The 25,724-nt window shown below is 44.0% G+C and overlaps 1 protein-coding gene and 1 pseudogene across 1 annotated transcript in view; one reads left to right on the forward strand and one right to left on the reverse strand.

Annotated features, from left to right (window-relative positions):
- The window catches only part of Jph1 (junctophilin 1), a 91,178-nt gene that overhangs the window by 18,520 nt on the left and 46,934 nt on the right, over positions 1-25,724 (forward strand). The gene's annotated exons all lie outside the window — the stretch shown is intronic.
- LOC119826517 lies at positions 1,536-11,092 on the reverse strand (annotated as a pseudogene).

Consider the following 25,724-nt stretch of genomic DNA (forward strand, 5'->3'; position numbering starts at 1 on the left):
AGCCATCAGGATGTGAGATGGGTGCTCTCACTGACACGGAGGAGAAAGAGGGATTCAGTAGAGCCTTATATGTAAAGATTTTTTTCTTTTAAAAAATAATATTTTGTGTTTGTTTATATTTTTGTTTTTTAGAATACAAATTTTTTTGTCTTTACACACATCATTGTACCTTGAATATTTATCTTAATCATTAGTCCCCCGTCCTGCTTTCCCCCATATCATGTAGGGTTTTGTGTATGTGTATGAGAGAGAGAGAGAGAGAGAGAGAGAGAGAGAGAGAGAGAGACAGAGAGAGATTGGTTTTAGTCTCCCATCCTCATAACCTTCTCTTTTGCCTTCTATCTCTTTGGAATTCTTCCTTCCTTCCTTTTCATGCTCCCCCCACTCACACACACACACACACACACACACACACACACACACACACACATATATATGAATGCATTTGTGGAAATTTTGATAAACATTCTGGTCAAGGGAAGGGATGGTAAAGATGCAGGATAAGATTAGCAATACTTGGTGCTCCCACCCACCGAGATGGTGGGGCTGATCTAATCGGAGCTCACTAAGGCCAGCTGGACTGGGACTGAAAAAGCATGGGATAAAACCGGACTCCCTGAACATGGCGGACAATGAGGGCTGCTGAGAAGCCAAGGACAATGACACTGGATTTGGATCCTACTACGCATACTGGCTTTGGGGGGAGCCTAGCCTGTTTGGATACTCACCTTCCTAAACCTGGATGGAAGGGGGAGGAACGTGGACTTCCCACAGGGCAAGGAACCCTTACTGCTCTTTGGACAGGAGAGGGAGGGGGAGTGGAGGGGGGAGGGGGAGGTAAATGGGAGGCGGGGAGGAGGCAGAAATTTTTAATAAAAAAAAAAAAAAAAGATTAGCAATACTTGGTAGGCCAGAAATGGCAAAGAAGAAATAGAAGCCACTCTTAAGATGATTTCCAGGATTTGCATGGCTTATTTCAAGCATATGAAACAGTTCATCTTTCTGGTTCTTTTTCCTATCCATGATGTGAACCAGATTGCTAAAGAAAACTCAAGTCTTAGCTCTCACCTGAAATGTGGATCCCCCTCCTCTGTCTGGTTTTGAACCAGACTTGGCATTTCTTAGATTGCTCCATAAACAGAGTAGAACAATATGACATCTGCTTTCTGGTTCCAGATTTGTCCTCAGAGTTGGCGGGGAGAAAGGGAAAGGGCCATTTTATTTAAACTTGCTTCTATTTTATTAGAGATTACTGTGATTTTTATTCAGCTTGAAATCCTGATTAAAATAAAAAGCAGTGAGAATGAAGCTTTACAAATATTGCAAAATTATGACATCATTGATTGGATATAAGGAAAAGAATGTTAAATTTAAGACAATAACAAAATGTGCAAACTAAGCATGCTACCCTGACCCAGTCCTTAGTACAAAGCCACTCTAGCTAGGTGTGATGTTTGGCATTGCTGCATGCAGGTCTCGTTGCTTAGCAGAATAAGCTCTAAATAGCTCCATTCATTAGAGGAAAAAAAGCCCTCTCACTGGCCAGCAATGGCCAGAAGCAGCTTTCTGTAATCTCCATTCATGTCATTTGCAATCATTTGTGCTTAGATCTTCTGATACATCTGGGTGAACGTCTGTTTATCTGAACAAGGTCATTCTGGCTTCATGTAACTACAGTTGGGACCAGGGTGGACTCATCTGTGCCAGAGTCTTTCATGGAGTTGCTCAGCAAAGGCAGGCAAGCAGTTTAGGGCAGGCGCAAGATGATCTTCAAGACACTTTCAATGTATCCATAAGACTCTGGGCTCGCACTGCTTAGGGAATTAGCCATCCTGGAATAGCCACCACAGTAGCTTTCTGTTGAGAGAAGCTTCTTGTGTTGAGCATCATGTTGAAGTAGGACCCATCTGTCCATAGCCTCCCCTCAGCAGCCTGACAGAGCGGCTGAGTGTCTTCCTAGCCTTCTGGTGGCTTGCACTGTGGTTCTCACGCTGTCTCCCTATCACTTGCACATGGAGAGACATTCAAAATGTTTTGAGATTTCTGGCCTAATGTCCTCCCCAAACTCTTGTCCAAATTCTAATTGATAACCTCTAACAATGTCTCGAATTTCTTGATGGTTCCTGTGCACAAAATCTCTGTGAGGCCATGTTCCCGAGCTCCTGCTCCCTGCGTTGCTTTCTGTAAACCCTGGGCATCCTAATATGCAGAAGGCATGAACAAGGCAAGGGTTGATTCCTCCATATCTGCACTCCATCTTGAGATCTTTAGTTAAACCCTTGCCTTACAACATGCTCTTACACACTGTAATATGAACTTGACAATAAAAGGGTTTTTCTCTTGGAAAGCTGAGGATTAAATCTAGGGCCCACGCATGCTCCACAAATGCTCCCTACTGCACTGCATCCATAGCCAGTCAAAGTGTACTCTCTACGCTTCAGTAGCATACAGTAACTCAACCTGTTACTGCAGTTACCAAAACCTGATTGTCAAGTCAGGGGACAGTCACTACTTTTTCATTCCACAAGGAAAAAGAAGAGGAAGAAAACCATACCTGGGGATTGGTTGGTTTAAGTGGTTTTTGTTTGTTTGTTGCTTCAGCGTCTTCTATGCTGTATGATTTTGAGTTTTAAAGTTCACTTAGTCAGCTTTCATGTTCAGCTGCTGTATTTATCATGCTCGAGCCTTCACTGCGTATCATAAACATGTTTCAAGGGGAATAGGATAAACCAAAAGGAAGATGAAGACACCAGGGCGGGTGGGTGCTAGCCCCGAGGAAAAGGCCGGTAAAGTGGTGTGAATACTGGGAATTCTGGCACAGTAACAGTGCCTGAGGCCAGGCAGAATTGGTTGGGCATGATGCCATAAAGAATTTGGTCAGGACAGAGCCAGAGGTACAGCCCATTGTAATTTCAGCACTCAGAAGGCAGGAGGAGGATCCTGAACTCAAGGGCCGCCTAGGCTATGTTACTGAAACCTAGTCTCAGAGAAAAAAGGAAGTTGATCGGGGAGCAGCATTTTAGAGGGAAGCTCAGGCATGAATTACCAGAGATGATAGAGGTACTGTCAAGGACGAAAGCCATACTGTACCTGGTGGTTCGTAACTTAAGGAGAAGGGACACTCAAAAGTATTGAGCTCACCTGTGGGCCTTAGTTGTGGACTAGCTCTGGGTCTTAGTGTCACAGGTTCCTGGTTTCTTCATGTTCTATTACTGCTTCTGTGTGGCTCACTGCCTAGAGCAGCTGGAAACAGGGATGTTTCCTAAGCATACACCATCCTCCTGCCCTCGTCCTGCCACCAGAAAACATGACCCATTAGGTTCCCAAGTATTTGGAGAACAGTGGTATTACTTCCAAAACCTCTGAAAAATCAGTGTTGTTGGTATGTAGCAAAGAATGTTTTGATCTTAAATAGGAAACTAGGCTAGAAACACGAGATACAGCTTTACTGTAATATTTAATCTTGAGCTCCAACCTCACCTGAAAAGCCTTAGTCACAGTGTACATACAAGAGCGCACTGCCGGAGAGCTGGCAAGATGGATGGCCCAGCAGTTTAAGGTGCTTGCCACCAAAGCCTGATGACCTGAGGTCAGTCCCCAGAGCCCGTGTGGTAAAAGGAAAGAACCAGTTCCCACAAATTAATCTCTGACCTCCACATGTGCCCACCTACACACAAATCAACATTTAAAAGACAAAAACTTTTTAAAAGAATGCACCAAACCCTTCCTCATACTGCATCTTCCAGTACATATAACCCTGGACTCCGTGTTCTGCCGAGCAATGAGGAGAGAGGAGGTTGGTTGCGTCCAGGGTTCTGGCTAGGTGTAAAGGCCGTAAAGGCACTGGTCAGGCAGCGTGCACCACACAGGCTCTGAAGAAACTCGTCACATAAGCAAAGCCGCATCTCCCGAGAGTGCAGTTAGAGTGCACACACTGGGCTAAAGGCAGCGTCCAGACACACCCAGACAGGATTCAGTTCAGGTAAAAAAGAACCAGAGCCCTGAAACTCAAAGGGGGAAAGTCAGATAGAGCCATTTGTAGACACATTAAAGTACTAAGGGTGTGAGTGCCCAAGAGCGCATGGCACTCTGGGTTGATGTAGGTGTGTCTTCTATCTATCTGATGATTTCATTGGTTGGTTAATAAAGAAACTGCTTGGCCTGATAGGTCAGAACATCAGTGGGTGGAGTAGACAGAACAGGATGCTGGGAGTGAGGCAGATGCCACAGGCAATCGTCATGCCTCTCCTCTCTGAGAGCATAGCACACTACAGCCCAGAACTCCTGGACTCAAGCGATCCTCCTGTCTCAGCCACCTATGTTCTGACCTATCAGTCCAAGCAGTTTCTTTATTAATTAACTAATGAAATCATCAGATAGATAGAAGACACACCTGCATCACTGGGTGATGCTGGGACAGTAGGATGCAGACTAACCTTATGTGCATGGGCATTCACAGTGGATGGTGACTGGGCCATCATGAGAGAGTGGAACAACAAGGACTGAAGAGTATACTAAAGCATGAGAGCTCAAAATCAAAGACTCATGCTGGCATAATAAACATTTGTTTAGAAAGTATGTGGAGGGGTCTGCAGAAGAGAAATTTCTGAGGTAGATATAATAAAATGGGAAATTAATGTATACTGAGGCAAGTGTCAGACAGTTTGTGGTATGAATGTAATTTATATAATCCCACCTAAAAAGTCAAATTAGCATTTTCTTTTCCTGTAAGGCATAAGTATACTGGCCTTCTAAGCTTGAATCTTCATGCTGCCCAGCCTTTTGACTAAGAATATATAGAAAGGAATAAAATTAACACTGATTCCTGTGCCAAAGGGCTTTCTTCAGAGAGTAGGGACGTGCAGCTCATTGTCTTACAGTTAAATGAAGAAGAAAATGTTGACCGACTAATGCAGACCCCTAATGCTACAGCCCAGGATTGAACCTCTGACGGCTGTGATAATGTGTGGTGACGGCACAGAGTAGGTGGGATGAGCCGTGAGTTAGGAGTTCTGCACAGAACACTTGGGTTCAGCATGGGAGCCAAACCGAGGGGAGCTGGACATCATCATCATCCGCTCTCTGGCCCTGTGAAAGCTCTCTTTCGTTGGCTTCCCTCCCTGGGTGAAGACAGAGAACCCTGCCAGCCTCACAGATGCCTTACCACAGGTCCCTGGTACTAGCAGGTCCCTGCCTGAGCAGGCTGAGCTCTTCACGGAAGCAGGCAGGTGCTGGGAGGGGACAGAGGTCTCCTTCAGGCATCCTAATCGTTTTTTGTCAGGAAGATACTGATTGTAAGATGTTCTCTCGTCCAACAGTCTATTGGAAAGGTCACAAAACATGAACAAATGAGTCAAAATATTGCTGTTTTTATCAGACTCCCCAGATACGAGCTACTCTTGCAAAAGAGTGAATTGCATCAAATCATGTCTTACACAGTTGGTCTATATGAGAATTTTGAATTATCTGAAGATAAAGAAGTTTGTTTTTAATCCACAGAGGTTAAGAAGGGGTTTCTTAGATACGTTAATTTGGCTTAATCATTCCGCAAGTTGCATGGAGAAGAAAACACTTTACCTGTAAATATGCACAATTTTCATTTGGGAGTTATAGTTGAATAAAGTTCTAAGGATGAGGTGATATTCTTATCAACAGTAAGCGAAACTTTGTGCTCAAGCATTGCTGTACCTGCAAGCCCTATTCCGAAGAACTGTAGTAATTTAAAGTGGCCTAAACAGAAGCGGATTTTCTGTGGACATTTCCAGTACTCTTTCTTTTCTTCCCATCCATTGTTTTCATGTGCAATACTGTTCACGGAAATTCTGGGATTTTTGGAAGTCTAAGTTAATAAATACTGTGGTAATGTCCCATCAAACCAGACCGAGATTCTGAAAGGTCTCTCTCTGTGATACAACTAACGTGAGCTGGAGTCCTTCTCAGTAAGGGCTGCCCGCAGACTAACATAGTTACCCTACAGCGCTGGGAAAGAAAGTGATAATCGTGATATCATGATAGAACATTGTTTCTTCAGGGGCCGACTTTAGGTTTATTGGTCTATGTTATAAGCCAGCAAAGTCTGTTTGTAGCTTACTTGGACCCTAACACAAATGGCAGGATATTTGGGGGCCCTTTAAATACTTGGTTTTAACTAATTTAACTTTTTCAAGTGACTGATCTTTAGAGGGGTAGAATACTCAGCATAAGGCTAAGATTTAATGAGCTTCTGACAGTTCACAGGGCATCAGTCCAGCACTACATGTATTATAACTATTTTTAATCTCCTTATTGAGGTTGCTGTAGAAAAGGTGATCAGTTTAGTGGAAGAAACTGTTCATCTCTGGGTCCTTTAATAGTCAGTGACAGTGACCTCCTCAAACAACTCAGCACATGTGAACCTTGAGTGGCATGAGCTGAACAGATGGGAGAGCTCTGGACCCCAGAACTGTTCCCAGTCCCTCGGGAACACGAGCCCAGAGGCTCACCTACAGGCAAATACATGAGAGCATCCTGATCTTCCTAGGGACAAGGGTGCTACTTTACTCTGAGCTAACGTGGGATACATCCTGTCATAGTCTGAGGCTTTGTGTATTAGGGTTTCCATTGCCGTGAAGAAACACCATGACTACAACAAACTCCTACAAAGAAAACATTCCATTGAGGGGAGCGAGCTTACAGTTTCATAGGTTCAGTCCTTTATCATCATGGCAGAGAGCGTGGCAGCTGGGAGCATGGTGGCATGCAGGCAGCCATGATGCTGGAGAAGTAGCTGAGAGTTCTACATCTTGCAGGCAACAGGAAGGAGAACGACGGTCACACTGAGCAAAGCTTGAGCAAAAGAGACATCAAAACCTGCCCCTACAATCACACACTTCCTCTAACAAAGCCCCCCTCCTAATAGTGCCACTCCCCACGAGCGTATGGGGGCCAATGACATTCAAACTCCCACTTCCATGGAAGCAGTAGAGCAAGTTGATCCAAAGCTTGGGGTGGTCAGGAGAATTCTGTGATATTAAGTCTATGTAAACATCCTTACAGTGAGCAGCAGTCATAACTGCTCACTCAAGTATTACACAAACAGTGGTCGAATGTGTCCAAGCTACGTGCCATGAAAAGGAAGGCCTTGCTCCCAGAAACTTCGCATTCTGAGTCAAGAACTTGAGGAGAAAAGCTAGCAGCTCATCTGTGATGATGAGGCTTGAGTTAGAACAAAAGGCACTATATGTAGGAGCCTGGCACATGGTCCCAAGCCAGTGAGAGGAGCCCAAGAGAGACTTTCAGGAGACAGTCTCCAGTAGGGTCTTGAGACAAGCTTTTCCAGAAGTGGAAAGGGGTGGATGAGTTTTCCAAGCAAAGCAACCCATATTGGCAGAATCTGGAAGACAAGGAGATTGCTTTCCCTGAAAACGTGAAGGTGTCCTTTATTGCCATTCACCTGTGTGTGGAGTTCCCGATTAGGAGCACACACTCCACAGTGTGGCAGTCTGGCAGGGAGTTTAAATCCTGGTCCTGCCAATGCTGTGAGACTGAGCCTGGGGCATGGCTTAGCCTTTGCATATTTCACCATGCTTCTTCTGCAGGTTGGGAGGAGAGTAGCAGCTGCTTAGTGGAGTATTGCATAGGTCAAAACAGCTAATAAACATAAAGCAGAAAGTAGGCACGGAATGTTGGCACTGGAGCAACTTCTGTAATCGCTTCAGCCAGCATTTCCCAAGTGTCCCAAGTGTCTCTCCATGCAAGGGAAGAGCAGAGCAAGAGCTGGGTAGGATGTGCGGTCAGGTGGCAGCGACGAATATGAAGACATAGCAATGTCGCATGAAGCAGAGCTGCGTGGAAGTCAGGCCAGTAGAGGATTATCATCCGAGGGATTTATTCTATGGAAGGGGGATTGTGGGAGAAGGGAGTTTAAGGTAGAATGTTTGTTTGATGTTCATTTTGGCTTCGTCATGTGGGAATCAGGGAAGGTCCATCCAGACCTGCTCTTGGCCACCTTTCAATCCCTGTGGCCCACGTAATCATGGCTCCTCTCCAGCCACCTGGGTATGTTCACATGGCTCCCTTGGAGCCAAGGCTAGGAGGAGAGCAGGGTGAGTGTGCTGTCTATTTGCCTAGTAGCCAGAGACAGGAGCATAGCGTGCAGGAGCCCACAGCAAATCTAGGGAACTTGATCTTCAGAGAGGTCCCCAGGCCCTGGATCTGGGGGCTCATTCTTGCTGTTTTCTTGCTAGCTTCATCCTGCTGTTTCTGCGCAGTTACTGTGGGTTTCAGAGGCTTCAACTTCCAGCCTGAGATGAAACTTGGAATCTCCAGCAGTTCCTGGCCCCTGTGTTGAAGGAGTGCATTGCCCCTCATCCAGGGACCTCAGAGGGAGTATTTACTAGCCACAAAGATCTTCAGATAGTGGGGTCAATCTGCCCTGGTCTTCCGGGAATGCCTCCCACTCTGGCACCGTTAAGGTCTCCCCTCCGGTAAGGCCCCTGCTCTTCTTGTCACTGTGGTCTTGGGAAAGACATTCAACTAGGTAATTTATGGATGCCGAAATAAGGAAAGATGTAAACTTGTGCTCTGTCGCTAAAACATTGAGAAAGGCCAAGAGGTGGTGAATCTTCACTGTGACAGGCTGTATTCTCTTCAGAGAGACTTAAGGGATTATTTTAATATCTTTCTGCAATATGTAGTGGTGGGGAAGAGAAAACTCAGGAGCCAGAACAACTTCACTTGCTGGCACCGTCGCCTATGAGCAGAGTGACCTCACATAATTGGCTTCTCCAAGCTTATTTTCCCTTCCTCTGTACCATGGAATCGTTGGTAGAAACTCATGAAGCTGGAGGACAGATCTCTAGATTGATGTGTGTGAGGTCCTTAGAGTGTGGTTATCCTGTTGCGAATTCCTGCTTCAGACATATCAGGATATTTTGGATGATGTTTCCCACAATGCTGGCCATGTCTGGTAATACGGTGTTGCCTCCGGGGCCTTATACAAGGCTTTATGTAAGGCTACTGTGGTGTTAGGTAAGATGTATACTCAGTTTCGGGACCAGTGGGACTTTGTCAGCACTCACAGGCCTCTCAGAAGGAAAACTGAGGATATTCCCAAATCCTGTCTAGGGTAAATTACTTTTTCCCTAATTCATTGCATGTAAGTTTGAACAAAAGTCGTAGACATGGCCACACCTCTGTTTGGAAGTTCCTGAAGGCTAGTCCGGGGTATGTGGAAACTGAGACATATTTTTGTGGTGCAGGTTTCTTTTTTAAAACTTGGGCCGGCCTGACTGCCACTGCACTGCAAGCCGTCTGCCATGGGTGTTTAAACAGCTTTGAACAAAACACACCTGTGTCTTTGTCCTAGCTCTTGTCTGGCTGGGCAGGACACAGTTAGGCTTTGCCCACTTACACATCTGCATGTCGGTGTTTCTGCCTCATATACTGTCACTCAACCTGCTCAGAAGAAATAGACAAACTTTAAAGTGTGAAGAAATTCTCCATATACTACTTTTCTGTTTTTTTCCTTTAAGCAAACGCAAAGTATCTGTCTTCAAATTATTAAAACATCTTTTTTTTTCAAATATATGAGCTTAAGCTTTGTAACCAGTAACTAAAACTGATTGACACATAATTGGGTAAGCTTGCAATCCACAAAATGACAGCAGAGATTTGCATTTAAAAATCCAGAGGCAGAGATTAGTAGTGGGACCCCTTTGTTGTGTGTTTCGCCAGTTCATAGAAGCCCAAGGCCCCACCCAGTTACTCACAGTTTCTGCCGCTTCCATGAGTAAACACTGCTGAGTTTTCAAAGGCTTCAGGTGAGCTCCAGTCATGCCATTGTGGAATGCATCTCTGTGATGCTCGGGGAGGAATAGGGGACAGGGTAGAATGCTGCGCATCTCTGTGATGCTCAGGGAGGAGTACAGGACAGGGTAGAATGCTGTGCATCTCTGTGATACTCGAGGAGGAGTAGGGGACAGGGTAGAATGCTGTGCATCTCTGTGATGCTCGGCGAGGAGTAGAGACAGGGTAGAATGCTGTGGCTTTCCAAAGGGTTTAAATGAGGAAAAGGGTGTGTCGGGATGGGAGGTGCTGAGGACATGGAGAAGCGAGACAGTCTCCTGGGAAAAGAACACAAGAGTCAGATCTTAAGCCAAAGGAAGATTTCAGCAGACATACGGAGAAGAACTTGTGCTGAAAAGAAAGGACACACAGCAGGTGAGGGGTATAAGGTAGTCCAAAGGGATCCTGGAACATCCCCCCTTCTATGGTACCATAGAAGGCTGTGATTACCATGCATTCAGTTAGATACCTTGGTTGCTGCAGGAGCTACATTTAAGTTAAACCACCAAATTTGCTTCTTTTTAATTTTGAGAGAATAAAATCAAATAAAATGATTTGCTCCATTTTTTTCTGACAGAAAGGCTCAGTAGAAAGAGATTTTCCTTTCAGGGCAGGTCCATAATCAGGCGATCCTAAGCTTTACTGTAGATGCAGATTTCTTCGGCCTGATTTGCTGGAAACACTCAGTTTCCACTCTCCGTACAGTATGGGTTAGTCCATGTTTGCCCAGTAGTAAACACTCATGGAAAGTGTTTTGCTCCATGCACAAAAGTAAGTTGAACTAGGATGATGTCTCACTGTGTAAATAGGCTTAGCATGCAACCATGAGGACCTGAATTTAGATCCCTGGCACCCAGATAAAAATTAAAACCTGACAGCCCCTTCATGTAATCCCCACTGTAACCCAGTGTTGATGGCAGGGGACAGAGACAGACACATCCCTGGGGCTTGCTGAGTTGCCACTATAGCTGCAACAGTGAACAGCAGCTTCAACAAACAGCAAGTACAGTGAGAGACTTTGTCTCAAAACTAAGGTGGAGTGGGAAAGTGGTGGAAGAGAGGATCCAGCGTTGGCCTCTGGTCTCCGTTTTCTGGTACGCACATGAACACACAGGCTCAACGTACACACAAACACACAAACAATAAAATTATCTTGGCCTTTGGTTTCCTCCCACCTACTTACTTGGTATCCTTCAATGACGATACACATGCCCGCCTGTCCTAAGACATTATCCAGGTAAGAATATGGCTTCATCTTATCCAACATGGCCCTAGCTATTCACCCGATCCTCTTTTCCTTGGTCTCCTCCCAATCATTTTCCTTACTTTGTCTGCTTTTCTGCACTGTTCTCTGCGCGCCAGGTGTCCAGTTCCACTGCAACTATGTTTCATCCTAGAGTCCTTGATTCACTGGGCTGCTGATGATGCTGAGTACCAACTTACGCCTGTTGTTCAAGAGATGGGCGTAGCAAGGGGCTCAAGAGACCCGAGGGGGATGGGAGTGGAACTGGGCAGTTCTCTGTCTGCTCCGTCACCCCCATCTTCCTTCTTCTCTAATATTTGGAATGGACTTTGGATCTCATAGTATTGAATGCTGTTCTCTAAGTAACTCCCACCAGTTCTTTTAATATTAGACATCTCCCCAACAGCACAGCCAATGAGAGGATTTCTCTAGATTTAGTTTTCTCACCTGTAAAGTAAAAACAATGATTTTGAATTGTTTCTAGGAATTTTCCTGCTAAAAAAAATAACAGCCTATTTGTATTGCAAGCTGTGTTGAAGTGCTGTGTTTTCTCTTGTTTTTAGAGTCAGGGTTTCAATGTGCAACTCTTGGGTGGGATTAATGGCTAAGAAAAAATGGACCTTGTTTTTTGTTTGTGTAGGATGATTTTGAATACAAGGGGTTTGTTTGTTTCTTTGTTCATTTGTTTTGTTTTTGGACAAAACCAAAACAGTGGACTAGAATGAAAGGTCTAGTCAGGAAGTTTCTCCTGTGCCACATGGGACTGCATCCTGCTTCAAAAGGCTCCGCTTTTTGCCTTAAGCAGTCATATTTGCTCAGAAAGTTGTTAACTTGAATAAGTATACTGAAGCATAGTTTACACATATTATTACATTGCATATGCGTCATGTTATACTTAAATTGTTAGCTAATAGTTCCGTTGCATATGCGTACTAATGCAAGTTGGCAGCCTTTTCAAAAATCATTTGAGGGTGTGTTCAGGGGTTCTAATGCAGGAAAGGGCTTGGGTTATTTCTGAACAGACTAGCCCAAGATTTTTGAAAGATTTTGACTCTAGGTTCCTCGGGTCTCTTGAACACAATTATAGGATTACTGTGTTTCCTTACTCTCCCGGGGATCAAATGCATTCTTAATTCATAGTAACTTACCTCGGCCTGTTCAGGTGCACAGGTGCTCCGGAATGCAATTGGATTTTCTCCACTGAAAGCACATGTATTAGCACGTAGGCTTGCAGGCTCGAAGCAGCTCCCTCTCCACCTGGACTCAGCTTCTGTGTGCACGTTTATGATAACAGGTGGCAGTTGAGTCTTTAGAAGCCTGGCTTGATTGTTTTCCCATTTTATTCTATTTTGAAGCTTTTGTGGGCAGTGGTTGTATTTTATTAGCGGGATTCAGTTTAGCAACCATCACAGTTTGGGAAGGCTTATCATGGAAAACCAGATACACACGTAACACAATAAGCTGGCACTGTAAGAAAAACTGTAACAACTCAAAATCTTGAAGGCAGGCTCTTCAGCCTTGGTTGATGGGGAACGGCTGGCCGGCCAGAGCTGTCTGCGGCTGCGGAAGTGCAGCCTTGCCTACAGAAGCTGCCAGCACGGTGCGTTGTAAGTAGGTTAGTTTCTGGCCATATGAGTGGAAATGGTGGTGCTCGGAGTTTAAATTTTCCTTATTTTTGAAGATGAGTAATGTTCATGGTTCACAATCTTGTAGTCATCAAATGGCATAGATCAAGTCTAAATGTCCTCCCTGTTGCTGACTCCTGACCACATGCTCTCCCCAAAGGGAGCAAATGTCGTTAGTAATACTGTACTTCGTACTTCTTCTTGTATTCATGCCTCTCTCTCTCTCTCTCTCTCTCTCTCTCTCTCTATATATATATATATATATATATATATATATATATATATATAGTTATCCCCTTTGTATAAATACCAGCGCACTTTAAGTCCACAGTGACTATCCAGGACTTTGGGGGAGGTGACAACCTGTCATCCTAAGCTGAGGCAGGAATATGGCGATTCTTCAGCTGACCTGGACTTGTATCCAAAACAAAACCCAGTACGGTGTATATGTGCAGGAACATTGTAAATAATAGTAAAAATGGAAAAGGGGGTCAATTAAAAAGAAAGAGCTGGGATTATAGCTCAGTGATAGAGTGCTTGCTTGCCTGGCAGTTACAAGGTTGTAGATTAAATCCTCATTATTGAGCCATAAATGAGCAAATAGGTCTTCATCTTTAAAAAAAAAAAAATCACCTGAGTAGCACTATGTTTTAAATACCACACTTCCTGGCTTTTCACAAAGCAGCGTGGAGCATATAGCATGAATTCTTGCTGTTCCCTGGGGACTGTAAGTACGGCCAAGAAATCAAACACATTAATTGATTCTCCATGGAAAGTTACACTCACGCTAAGTGGAGTGAAGAGCCGTAAACACCTTCGTCAGCTGCATTCAGGTGTTGCTGTGAAATTTTGGCACTAAATACATATGGCCATTTGGTTTTTAAACCTTTTTATACTTTTAGACTACAGCTAAAGAAGAGTAGTTAAGAACAATCACCGTTTGCATGCTAGTTTTGTTGTTATTTAACAATATATATTGCAGTCAATCTAATATTAATACATAAACAGCTTCCCAAATCTAGAAGCAATTAAAACTGACTCACTAGGGGCTAGGAATGTAGCTTGGTTATGCAGTACACATTCAGCATGTGCAAGCCCTGAGTTCCATCCCCAGAGCTGGTACCAAAAAAAAGGAAACATTTAATATGGTAGTTTGTCGGGGGAAGCCTTAAGAACTAGAGCTTTATTGGTATTGCTGCTCATCATGAGGAATCCATCGCTAAGCAGCGTATCCAGGTTGATGTGTCGTGTCGTGTGGTTATTGTTCTTTGTGGGAAAGTTACAGTGGGAGAGGCAGTAGTCCACTGGGACGGCGGAGACACTTTTTCTCGTTGGTGTGTCAGCAAATGGCTGAAAGGAGCAGGACCTGTAATAGCCTGCGCAGTTGTCACCGTGCGCCTGTGCTGGGCACAGAAGTCTGACTAAATAAGGCAATGCCCCAGTGAGCCTTATCAGCATTTGACCGGAATCCGGGTGAGCAGCTGATACACCACGCCTGTCCGCTGTCTCCGCTCTCCCTTCACATCTTAACAGATGTCTGTCACGTCAAAACTTACTGCCCCCAGCAGAGTTGTGGCATCTGTATTTTATATAAAGTTGAATAAGAACGACACCTGAGTCTCTAGAGGGGATAGAGGGAAGTGTTCGGTTTAGTGTTCCAAAAAATGTGTTATGCATGTAAGCATACTTATTTTTAGTGATGTGTCAGTGGAGAGTTTGTTTAGGCGTTCATTCACCAGCCCTGGCTCGTGAAGTCCTCCCTACCACCACCCACCCCCTAGCCACCACTGTGCTCCCCAGCTGGCTTGAGGGTAAGGACTGGGACAACTCTTAACGTGGAGGACCAAGGGAAGGGAATTTGCAATCACTGCCACTGACTGGAGTCACTAGGCAAAGGGCCTAAGAGAAAGAAAACACAAATGGCAAATCCCGGGCAGTCATTGGTTCACTGAACGTCAGTATTTATGAAAAGAAAGTGGAGCAGTTTGTGTAGAGTGAAATCCAAGGCTTTGGTTCTGATGCCAACCAGAGCCATTTTCCTGGCAATGCGGGAGCTACAACCTGCGCTTCCAGCCAGGCCCCGGGAGGGGAAGAACAGCTATCTGTCTATGGGGATGCTGCTAAGGAACTTTGGGGCAGTAAGATTTCCAGTAGACCACTGCTAAGACAGATGTAGCTAACAATAAAAATGAAGGTGTGGGACCAAGCTCCGGGCCAGCGTGTAGCTTGTGTCCATCCTCCATTATCCTTGTACATACGTTGTGCCCCTCTCTGGCTTCCTCCCGCTTCCTCTTTTCTTAACCTTCCCTGTGGAAAAGTGAAGCTTCACAGCCCCCAGTTCCTAACCTCTGTTTGCAGCCATCTGTTGAGAGCCCATTTCTTTTCCTCTCTATAAGTGCTCCAAGTCGTATATGTCTGTTATGGTTCCTTACTATGTGTAAGCTGAAATGTAGCTGTGGTCTCTGCATTGTTTAATTTATATACATGCGCTATCCTGCTCACTTTGATTGTAATTTTAAAAAATAGTTCAATAACTTTTTGTGTGTCTTGTTCATGCACACATACACACGTACTCACATGTTCCGTACAACGTGTTTTAAAATTTATCCATCTTACCATGTCTGCTCCCGATCCATTGATCTTGCCTGTCACATACTAAAAATTGATATGCACTGTGTTCACTTAACACGTTTACTTTCAGTGAACCCACAAGTTCCTAAATATTCCTCTACCCCAAACAAGATACCATTGTGTGTATCTTTTCAAAATAAAGATGCTATTCATTAAAGTGCCTTCTGTAAAATGTTTACACCAAATATATACATTGTAAATTTCCTAATTTAAAATGTTTTCCCACAGTGGACTACTGGCACTGACAGATGTTATTAAGGTTTCTATCTTCAGGGTACAAAGAAATATTTAAATATTCTAGAGAGTGTTCAGTGGTTGGACAGATGGTTCCTGGGTGTTCTGTTTTAGAATCAAATATTCACACATCTTCCCTAATCACAGTTTGGGAAAACTTGGAAGATTCGAGGCTGGTGGACAAGTAAGGAGAAAGCCAGTGCATACTGTGACTTAAGGTCGTGGGACATGGAAGAACGTATGCTTCAAAATAAAAGTCTTTGTATTGTTTTGTTTTGTTTTGTTTTCAAGACAGGGTTTCTCTGTGTAGCTTTTGGAGCCTGTCCTGGCACTAGCTCTTGTAGACCAGGCTGGCCTCGAACTCACAGAGATCCACCTGCCTCTGCCTCCCAAGTGCTGGGATTAAAGGCGTGTGCCGCCACCACCCAGCCAAAAATAAAAGTCTTGATCCCACCTTGGGCAGGTGAGTTAACCTCTCTTGGCCTTGGTGTCTTTACCGGTAACAGTAAGAGCCCTCACTGTAGGGAATGAAAGGACTGGGTGATTATATGAGCTGGATCCTGAGTCACACCGGTCACGGCATGAGCCTCAAAGGTGGTAACTAAAAAGCACTAGATAGTCCCTAACCTCGGTTCAGCTGGATGGCCTCACAATCCTAGTTCTGAAGTCAGCTTGGTTATTTTGGTGTCGCTTCTCCTTACAGTCCTGTCGGTTACAGTGTCAGCAGTGCCTGGCAGGAGGAGGCTGGGAGGAGGTGGTACCAGTGGTTGTATGAAAAGGGCAGGGTGTGGGAGGGGGAAATCCAAGGTTTAGCCTATGACCTAAGAGCACAGAAGGATGGATGTGAGGGGATAAGTGTGGAATGAGCTGGGGCGGGGTTGGGGTAGCTCCCACGGCCACATAGGGAAGATGCGAACAAATCTGAACACGATGGTTTGATCCGGGCTTGGTGATTTCCAACACTCAGAAAACAGAACATTCTTAGCAAGCCTCGGTTAGAAAGTGACTGGTAGACACTTCCGGAGAAGTATGAGCTTCACCTCAGTGTGTTGGATTTAGTATGAACTTCACCTCAGTGTGTTGGATGCTTGGTGGGGCGCGGGGGGAGGTGTCTGATTGACTGGAATAATCAGGCAAACACATCTGCCCACTTAATATTTTCAGCCCTCTTAACACAATTGGTTGACTTGTGGATCAGCAGGGGTTTGGCTCCTACTATATTAAGGCAAGCCTTACGTGCCCATGTGGCCACTGGGGACATTCTCCCCCAGGGAGGGTCTGGCAGGCAGAGTTTTCAAATGCTAGTCAGCTTCCATCTATGACTCTTAGAATTGATTCAAATCCTCTTTATCTAAGTGATCGGCACAATGAGAGCTCATTTTATTGGACCTAAGTGCAAAAGCTTAAGATGTTTAAGACTTAAATACGAAAGCTGCGGTAAGCAAATGGGATTTGCCCCGTGACATTCCGGTTCTCTCTGGCTGGCAGGATGCTGTGGCAAGAAGAGCGGGGGTTTGTATGGAGTCTGTGAGTTCAGTCCTGGTTCTTCTGAACACCAGTGCCTCCCAGAGCCCGTTTCCACACACGTGAAATGGAAAATAACTGTGAGGTTTCATTGTGAGTGTCCACCGTAATAGTTTTGTTCATAAGGTCTTAACAGGCTTCATTCAGAAGTGATGGCTAATAAATACAGCATCGTAGTCTTATGTCCTATACTATCAGAGTGTATATGACTTCATGCTTGTTATGTTGTTATACAAATACTAAATTTTTAATCTTCATGTTTTGTGGTCCTCAGATGGTTTTTTATTGTTAAGCTTAACAGTGTTTCTGAGGTTGGTGTCCTTATCCATGTTGCACTCCCAGGAGACAATATAGATCTCTCCCCCTCCCCCTCAGTTTTCCGTCATCCTTTTTTTTTTTCCTGAGCCTTCCCTTCCTCCAACTGCGTATGTTCTGTATACAAGAAAGGTGAATACATTAGTGATAGAGTTGAAATATAAAAACAAATATGTGGAAAGCTTGTGTGCTGAAGAGGAGCTGGTTCTTGGTAGTCATGTAACTGGCCATCCTTGGTGTAGGAGCTCACAGTACATGGGGAGAGCAAATCCCCCCAAGCTGTTCTACCTGGGAAGGTGGTGCCTTTTTCCAAGCCCACCGGGGATCTTTGTACTTTGCATCCCACGTGACTCTGTTGCAATGCCCCCACCGTGCTGTCTGGATTCTGGAGCTGAGCAGCTTTAGTTGCAATGCATGTATCCCAGTACAGGACAACTGTGTGCCGTGCAGACATGAGTGACGTGCACAAGGCAGACGCAAACCCAGCTGCCCTAGGCCTCAGCTTTCTGGACTACATAATGAATCAGAATTAAGTCATTTCTGAGCTCTTCCTTGGTCTCCAGATTTTGAAGAATATGTTCATTGTAATAATACTGGTTTAATCAGAAGCTTACAAGATAAAGACTTAGACTACTACCAAAGACACACTTATCCAAATGATGATCTGTGATTTTTTCTATTATAATGTTCCTATACACAAACTTATATTGTGAAGTTTTTGCTTAATGATTAAATTTATATAACTTTATTTTTATTTACCACATTATTTGATTATTTGTATGTGGGCCCATTGCTGGGATTTTATTCAGATAATAGGGAAGTTTCAATTAGAATGTATATTTCCCTACCTAAAGTGCCTCTTACGTTATTTACCAAAGTAAAATAACTCATTTAATAGGAAGATGATCATTTAAAGTGGGTGTCTAGTTTGTGTTTATATAATAAATCATTTTCCCTAAAAAAAAGTGAAGGCTTTTCAGTACTTTTTCAATGTTCCAATGGTTTGTTTTTGGTGTGCATGAGTGCGTATGTTTTGGAGATAGGGTCTGGAATAACCCGGGCTGGGCTTCAACTCCCAGGATAACCAAAGATAGCCTTGAACTTTTGGCCTCCTTCTACCTCCTGTGGAGGCTATAATAATTCAGACACCTTAGCCACCTACCCTGCTTCTTCTGTTGCATGACCCTTGTCCCATATTCTCAGCAATTAAGAGAAAAACAGTTGGTCAAAAATTAAGACAGAACCCCAGCTGTGTCAAGAGCTATGTTAAGACCACCACAGACATGTGTGAACACGCTTTTGCAAACCCCGTTAGGCCTGTGCAAACACCTTGTTATCACAAATTGTACTACAGCTGTCAAGTGTTATCACAAGGTGTAAAGTAAATTCCTGGAATGTACCCAAGACTTTACCTCAAATTGTAACAATTCTTTCTTACATCATCCCTGCACACCCCCCTCTCCACTTGTGGCTTTTGCTTTCAAAGAGGCTTCTCCATTCTGAGTCATGAAGTTCTTGTGCCCTGTAGTGATACGATAAAGTTGACTCCTCATCAAACTCTGGTGGCCTCATCTTCAACACTCGACCCAACACTCCCAAGTACTGTGTTGTGGTTTTCAAAGCGCTTGAGCTCCCAGGTATCAGCAGTGCAGTGACCAGGAGGAAGCAGGGTGAAAGTGGAGGAGGCAGGGGGAAATTTGTGAGCCGCACTGTGTCTGCTTTTACATTGAGGGCAGACACTACGTTAAATTCACAAGAAGAAAATTTAGTTGTTCTGATTCTAGACGCTACAGTTTTCAATTGCAGGATGCACAATGCAGGCAGGTAAAAAGTCGCCCATAGTAAATAGAAGGTGTGAGTGACAGGAAGAGTCCTGATCTAAACTTCTGAGAGCCCCTGAGCGGAGCTTCCCCTGGACTCTGGCCAGGGCTGCCTGGCAGTCTTTGCTGAGATCTGCTTTTCTGTCTCTTCTTTACCTTTGGTTTATTCTCAGACTTTAAGCCAAAGTCAGATAAAATTTACCAAGTTTCCAAAGAAACTGAACCTACGTTAAAACAATGAACATGGTTGATGTAGACACAGACAGAACCATCATCAAAGTCTTGTTGCTCGAGGAAAGACAGACCCTGTGACTATAGACAAGGGTATCTTCTAGCTAGCCAGTTACTGAGTCACAAATTTGGGGTTCTTGTCTAATATTGGTGTATCCTGAGGAGAAAGATGATCTTGTGGGTTTTGTAACTTCTAACTTGTATTGCTGTGTGTTTGCACAGGCGTGAGCACATGCCTGTCTCCTCCTCGTGTATGCACAGGCGTGAGCATATGCCTGTCTCCTCCTTGTGTGTGCACAGGCATGAGCACACATCTATCTGTTAGTGTTTGCACAGGTGTGAGCACATGCCTGTCTCCTTTTGCACACGTACTTTGTTATATTCCCACAGACAATAGATTGACAGTACCGGTTTCAAACCTCTAAGATGAAAACAACCTTCCCAGGGTTTCCCAGCTCACAAAGTGCAAGGCAGGACCAACATTCAGATTTCCTATTCAGTACCCCAACGTCATCACTTCCTGTTGCCCCGCTTACCTATGCCCCTAGATTTAGTGTTCTCCTCCATAAAGTGAAGGGTTGTGTTTGTCACAATATTTCACCTTAAACTTTGCTTGTTCACTGTTTTCTGCTTCCAGCACTGATTAGCTGTGGCTAGGTAAGTATTAGTGAATCTATCCGCCCTGTTTTTTTTTTTTTTTTTTAAATAATATTCTTGAACCATGCGCTAAGTAATTAGTTACTTATCTGGAAACTTACTTTATGTTTACGTTGGTTGATCGAGGGGTGCATCCTCTCTATGAGAGTCTGGAACTTTTGCTCTACCCTGCTCTGTGCATTCTGATAGGACTTTATGTGTAACACCTGCCATCCTTGTAAAAACTGGAAAAGCAGATTCTACTGCTATTTACGTTGCCAGATGACAAATCTGTGACTCAGTGAAACTCAGCAACTAACCTTGGTCACGGGCTTGTCAATGATTAGAATTACACTCACATCAGACAGAAGGATGGGAACAGATCGGGCAAACTGCAGGAAGCTTAGCTCTGGGTTGCCTCCAGCAGGAGAGGTATTTTTAGTTTAGCCTGTTTTTGAAACCTGTGCCTCCTAAATAATGTGTCTGCATCCCAGAGCAAACCCAGCGAAGCTGTGGGATTCCCGCGGTGCTAATCTGGCCCCAGGATCACCTTTGTGCCACAGTGGTAACAATACACTGTGGCTTAAGGAGCTAGGTTTGCAGTGCCCTGTATACCAGTGCAGAGATGCCTGAGGCTCTGTGCCCAGGGCAGTAGGTGGGAGGGACCAATGAGCAGAGCCTCCAGATGGCCTGAGCACTGCGGGGACCAGGATGGAACCCAAGTGTGGCCTCGGGGTGGCCTGGCAAGCACAAGGCTTCACATGCACCGCAAGAGCATGGAGTATCTGCTGCAGCCTGTTTGCCAAGTGTCACCTGCTGCATCCCAGTAGGAAAAAAGAAATCCAGACTGACAGCACCTTGTGAGGTTAAAGGGGGGTGCTTCAGCCAGTGAGCTCCTTAACCCGACATAAAACCCTGTGGAGAGTCTCAAGTGTAGCCAGCAGTCACTCATTTCTTCATGCTCTCTCTCTCTTAGACTTTTCGTTTAGACTAAAACTTGCTTATTCCTGAAAGGTCGTTGTGTGGAAAATCAACTCAGACAATAATAAGAATGGCTATGCTAGTTTAAGAAAAAAAATCTCAAAAACCATACCTAGAAGAGAATGTTTCTCACACTCAGATGATCCAGAATCTCAGGTAGCAACAGTTAGAGTAGAAAGAAAGAGTGGACTGACCTGGGAAAATGTACAGCCTGACCAAGATTGCGTGCGTGAGCACGTGAGTGCAACCGTTTCTTCAGACCCACTCCTACCACCCAGCAACTGATAGAGCAGCTAGATTGCAAGAGATGCTGTGTGGAAAATAAACTTTTTTTAAAAAAGTTAACCAGCCTTATCATCACCAACATGTGTATGTGCATCAGTTGATAGAAGGATGAACATAAGGCTGGGTGAACTCAAAGAAATTATTAGAATCAATTGAGAGATACATACTCTCACATATATTAGCACATATATAAATATGTTCTAATGGTAATTATTCCAAGGTCTTTGTTCCAGACTAGAATTAATTTCCATCTGTTTCATGCTTGATTATGTCTCAATTTTTTTTTAAGTCCCTGAGACCTTTTCTTAGAAAAGAATGAGGGGGGTCTCTTGTGTCTTCCTTTTTGAAGAAAGTCTGATGCCTGCTGATGGACTTGCTTTGAAGCATTTGAGGTCATCTGTTGTAAAGGGGCCTCGGTTATCTCCCCTGAGCAGCACCTCCATGGCTAGTTCTGGGTCCAGACTTTAAATGTGTGACTTGATCAAGATGATGAACACTAGTCGTAGTTACGTGGTTTTCACTGCCATACTGCCTTTAATAACAAGCCTGCAGCTGGGTACGTGGGTATGTGGCTCAGATGTACGTGTCTGGCAAACGGCGTGAGCCTGTGTTTTATCATCAGCATAAGAGGAGCAAAGGCTGGCAGAGTACCTTAGAGAAAGAAGAGAAAAGCAGAACAATGGGTGGCTTTCTTACTAGACGTGCGCTCAGGAAGAAGATACAGCATCTTATCTAGGTTGGAGTTAGCTATCCAGAAGCTCAGAGCACTGAGGAATGCACAGGTTTTGAGTTGTGTTTTGCTGATATTCAAATCATAATTATATTTGGTACCACTTGCGTGCCTTCCAGGAAAAGCAGGCGTCTCTGTCTCGATCCGTTTTCTTCATCTCGGTTTTGCCACTGCAGAGATAAGTGTGAAAGTTTGTATCCCTGACTACGGCTAACCAAATAGTCTGCTAATGGCTCTTCCTTTGTTGAGGACAGTTAGAAGTGGTGGGAGTTAGTTGGTGAGTCTCTGTGGGTGAACACTGTTTCAACATATAACATTTCTAAAGTGGTTTTCCTGAGAATTCTAGGAGACAGAGCACAGGCTGTTGTCACTACCTGTTTGAGTAGTAAAGTGGTTGAGATATATATATATTATGTAAGAATCAGGCATCGTCAATGCCAGACACGAGCTCTGCCACTGAGCTATATCCCAGCTTGTTTAATTATAAATTGATTCAGCAAAGCCAACCAGGTAGAAACTTGATTTACGGCAGAAAAGTTCTCATAGCCCAAGCAGTCCAAGTAAACAGTGCCAAAGCAAATAGGCAGAAACCCTGGTCTCAGCTTGAGCGCCCCTAGACCTGTCAGGGGATCTGTCTGTTGGGGTACTTCACCAAGCACACTGGCGTATCAGTGCCAGCATGGTATAGTTGCAGTCTGACAAAACTCAAGGTCTGTGAAATACTGCTGAAAGCTGAACTGTCTTTTGATTCCTCAGGATGGAGTCTTAAGTCTGTATTTAGGCTGATAAGGACTGAAACTGAATAACTGCTCCATACAAAGGTGCTTGATTTTATGTTTTCTTTAACTTTCACTTATTTGAGGACATTTCTAAAGTGTTAAAGTGTTTTTCCTCTACAAAGCAAAAGTGTAACTCCGGGTGAGACAGCCCAGTTCCTGCCTAGCACGGAAGTCTAGTGTGACCCCTAGTCTGACCCCATGCAAAAGGACAGATGCAGAGGACCAAGCTAGAAGTCACACTCCATATGGCCACTTCTCAAGGCTCAGGTACCTGAGAAAGCTGGCTCTGCATATGGGTGCAGTGTCCTCAAATGTACTCCCAAGGGAAATGTTATATTTCATGAAATCCATATCTGGAACTGGGTCCTTGGAAAATTATTCTGCGGACGTTCTAGCCACTCAGCGTGGAGCCAGTAGGTCTTTGCTTTCTCTTTCATTATTGCCCGTTTCTTTGTTTACTCTGGAAGCAGCTGGTAACCGCTCTGTGGGTACCTGTCATAGCTCATCTTTTCAGGAGACTCCCACGGCTCCCACTTGAGGGGCAAATGCCTGGGGAGGCAGGGACAGAAGTGGAGGTGGTTTGTGTGATGGGGGTATAAGATACAGAATCTCACACATTGATTTGCCGCCAAAGCACAATTGGATTATGTCAAAAAAGGAAAAGGTGCCACGTGCATTAGCTGTTTCTCCGATTTAAATATAGCCTACTACCGCAACTTGTCCAGAGTTAAAATAGCTCAGAACAAGTGGCAAGTGGCAGGGAATGAGCGTCTCTGCCAGGAGATGGCAAAGGAATGGGAAAAGAGGCTTCTGAGCTAGATCGTAGGGTGCGACAGCAGCAGGGTGGGGTCCTGCGTACGGTCAGCATGGGTTCCCAGCGCATATAAGAACTTCGGCTACATGCTTAAATACCCCCAAGGGCTATTTCCAAAGCTGAGCAAAACGAGGCTATATTTTAAAAATAAGATCTCATGACTGAATTCCAATTTAATGATTTCACATCAGCAGTCAGGGGCAGTACTGTTGCATTTAGGTTTCCAGGCAGAGGAGACGTGCTTAACCCACGAATTGAGTTACACAGTCGCCCTGTAATGAAGACTTATTGGACAAAAGAGCCTGCTGTTGCCACTAATGAAATCATAATCCGAAAGTCTGAGCAGCCCTGGCTGAACGATCTGCCAGAACCGTGGGAGCAGTTGTCTCGGAATCTGTCAGTTAGACCCCTTATTCCTAAAATGTTTGTGTTTGATTGATAGATTTTTAATTCCAATCCTATCCTATTCTGTTGACACTCAAAAAAAAAACCATTTTATTACAGGAGAATATATAATTAAGTATGTAATGAAATAAACAACCAAATGAAATGAAAATAAGCAATCTTAAAATACCCATATTACAGTAGCTGGTGTCTAATGAAAACAACTTATTATCTTACAGCATTTGATAGTTACAATTAATATGCTTAAATTGGTTATGATTACAAAGCAGGTTTTTCAATAATTTCTTTTGGGTATGTTTTGAGATTATATCATTCTCCATATATCCTTCCCTGCTCTTTTTCAAATCCATGGCCTCCTTTTCATTAGTTATTATTACATACATATATATATATATATTCCTAAATATATAAATATTACCTCAGTGTATGTAATATTACTTGTAAGTATGTTTTCAGAACTGTTTTGTATAGGATAACCAATTGGTATGTTCTTCCCTGGGGAAGACTGTTTCTCCTGTTCTCAGTATTTTGTGGTTGCCTGTAGTTCTTAGTGTAGGGTTGAAGCCTTCACCCTGTCCACTCCAGAATGTCTGTTATTGTTGTCTTTGTTCGGCTCATGTTTAAACAGTCATGTTGATGAGACTGTGGGTTTGGCTCCTGACATATTAAGGAAACACAGCCTCAGAGCACACTCCCTGATTCTTTGGCTCTTAAAATCTTTCCACCCCTTTTTCTGCGATGACCCCTGAGACTTAGCTGCAAGAATTTCGTTATGGGTATATCAGTTAGGACGGGACTCTATCACTGTGCATTTTGACTGGTTGTAGTTTTTGTAATGGTCTCCATCTACTGCAAAAGAAGTTTCCTTGTTTAGGGGTGAGGGCTGCACTTATCTGTGAGAGTAAAGATATATATTTAGAATGTAGTTAGAAATTGTTCTGGTTTAGTAAAGGGAAGGTTGCAGATTTTCCTCCAAAATCCATGACTTCACTAGCCTTGGATAGATGGCTATGTTTCCAGTACCAAGCGTGGTTTCCCTTCAGTTGAAGAACATCTCAGTCCAATTAGAGAACTGCTGGTTAATGCCACCACTGCGCCCTTAGGGTGATTGTGCCATGCTGGTTGTCTTTGGGTCCTAGGCATCAGAGCTGAATAGATGTTGGTATCTTCACTCCTTGTGACGTTTGCATGCACTTTCTGTCGGTTCAGTTAGAACTCAGCAGTCTCTGGGCCATGGGTTTGAAATGCACGGTGTCTTCAGCAATAAGACTCATGTTTCATCTCTGAGGAGCACACAAGTGCAGTAGCCATAACCTGTAATGTTTGGGGGAATCTCTTGGACAACCCTGATGAACAGTTCAAAAGAGGGCTTCTCGTGCCTGATATTGGAGGTTTCTTAGGTGGCGTTTAACTCCTGGAGGGAGCATTGTTAACCCAGATGAGACCATTTTGTTTAAACTATCTATGTGTACTTATACACATATTTAACTTACATTGTAGTTGTTTTTAAGTAAATAGTTAATAGTATGACTTGTTCAGGCATCCTTACTGTTAAATTATCCTCGATTTTCTGTATTTATTTCCCTCCCCCTCTGTAATTTGAGCCCCCACTTATTTTTCCCCATTTCTCTGATAATATCATTGTT

This window comes from Arvicola amphibius, chromosome 11, assembly GCF_903992535.2.
Source record: "Arvicola amphibius chromosome 11, mArvAmp1.2, whole genome shotgun sequence".
In the NCBI taxonomy this organism is placed as follows: domain Eukaryota; kingdom Metazoa; phylum Chordata; class Mammalia; order Rodentia; family Cricetidae; genus Arvicola; species Arvicola amphibius.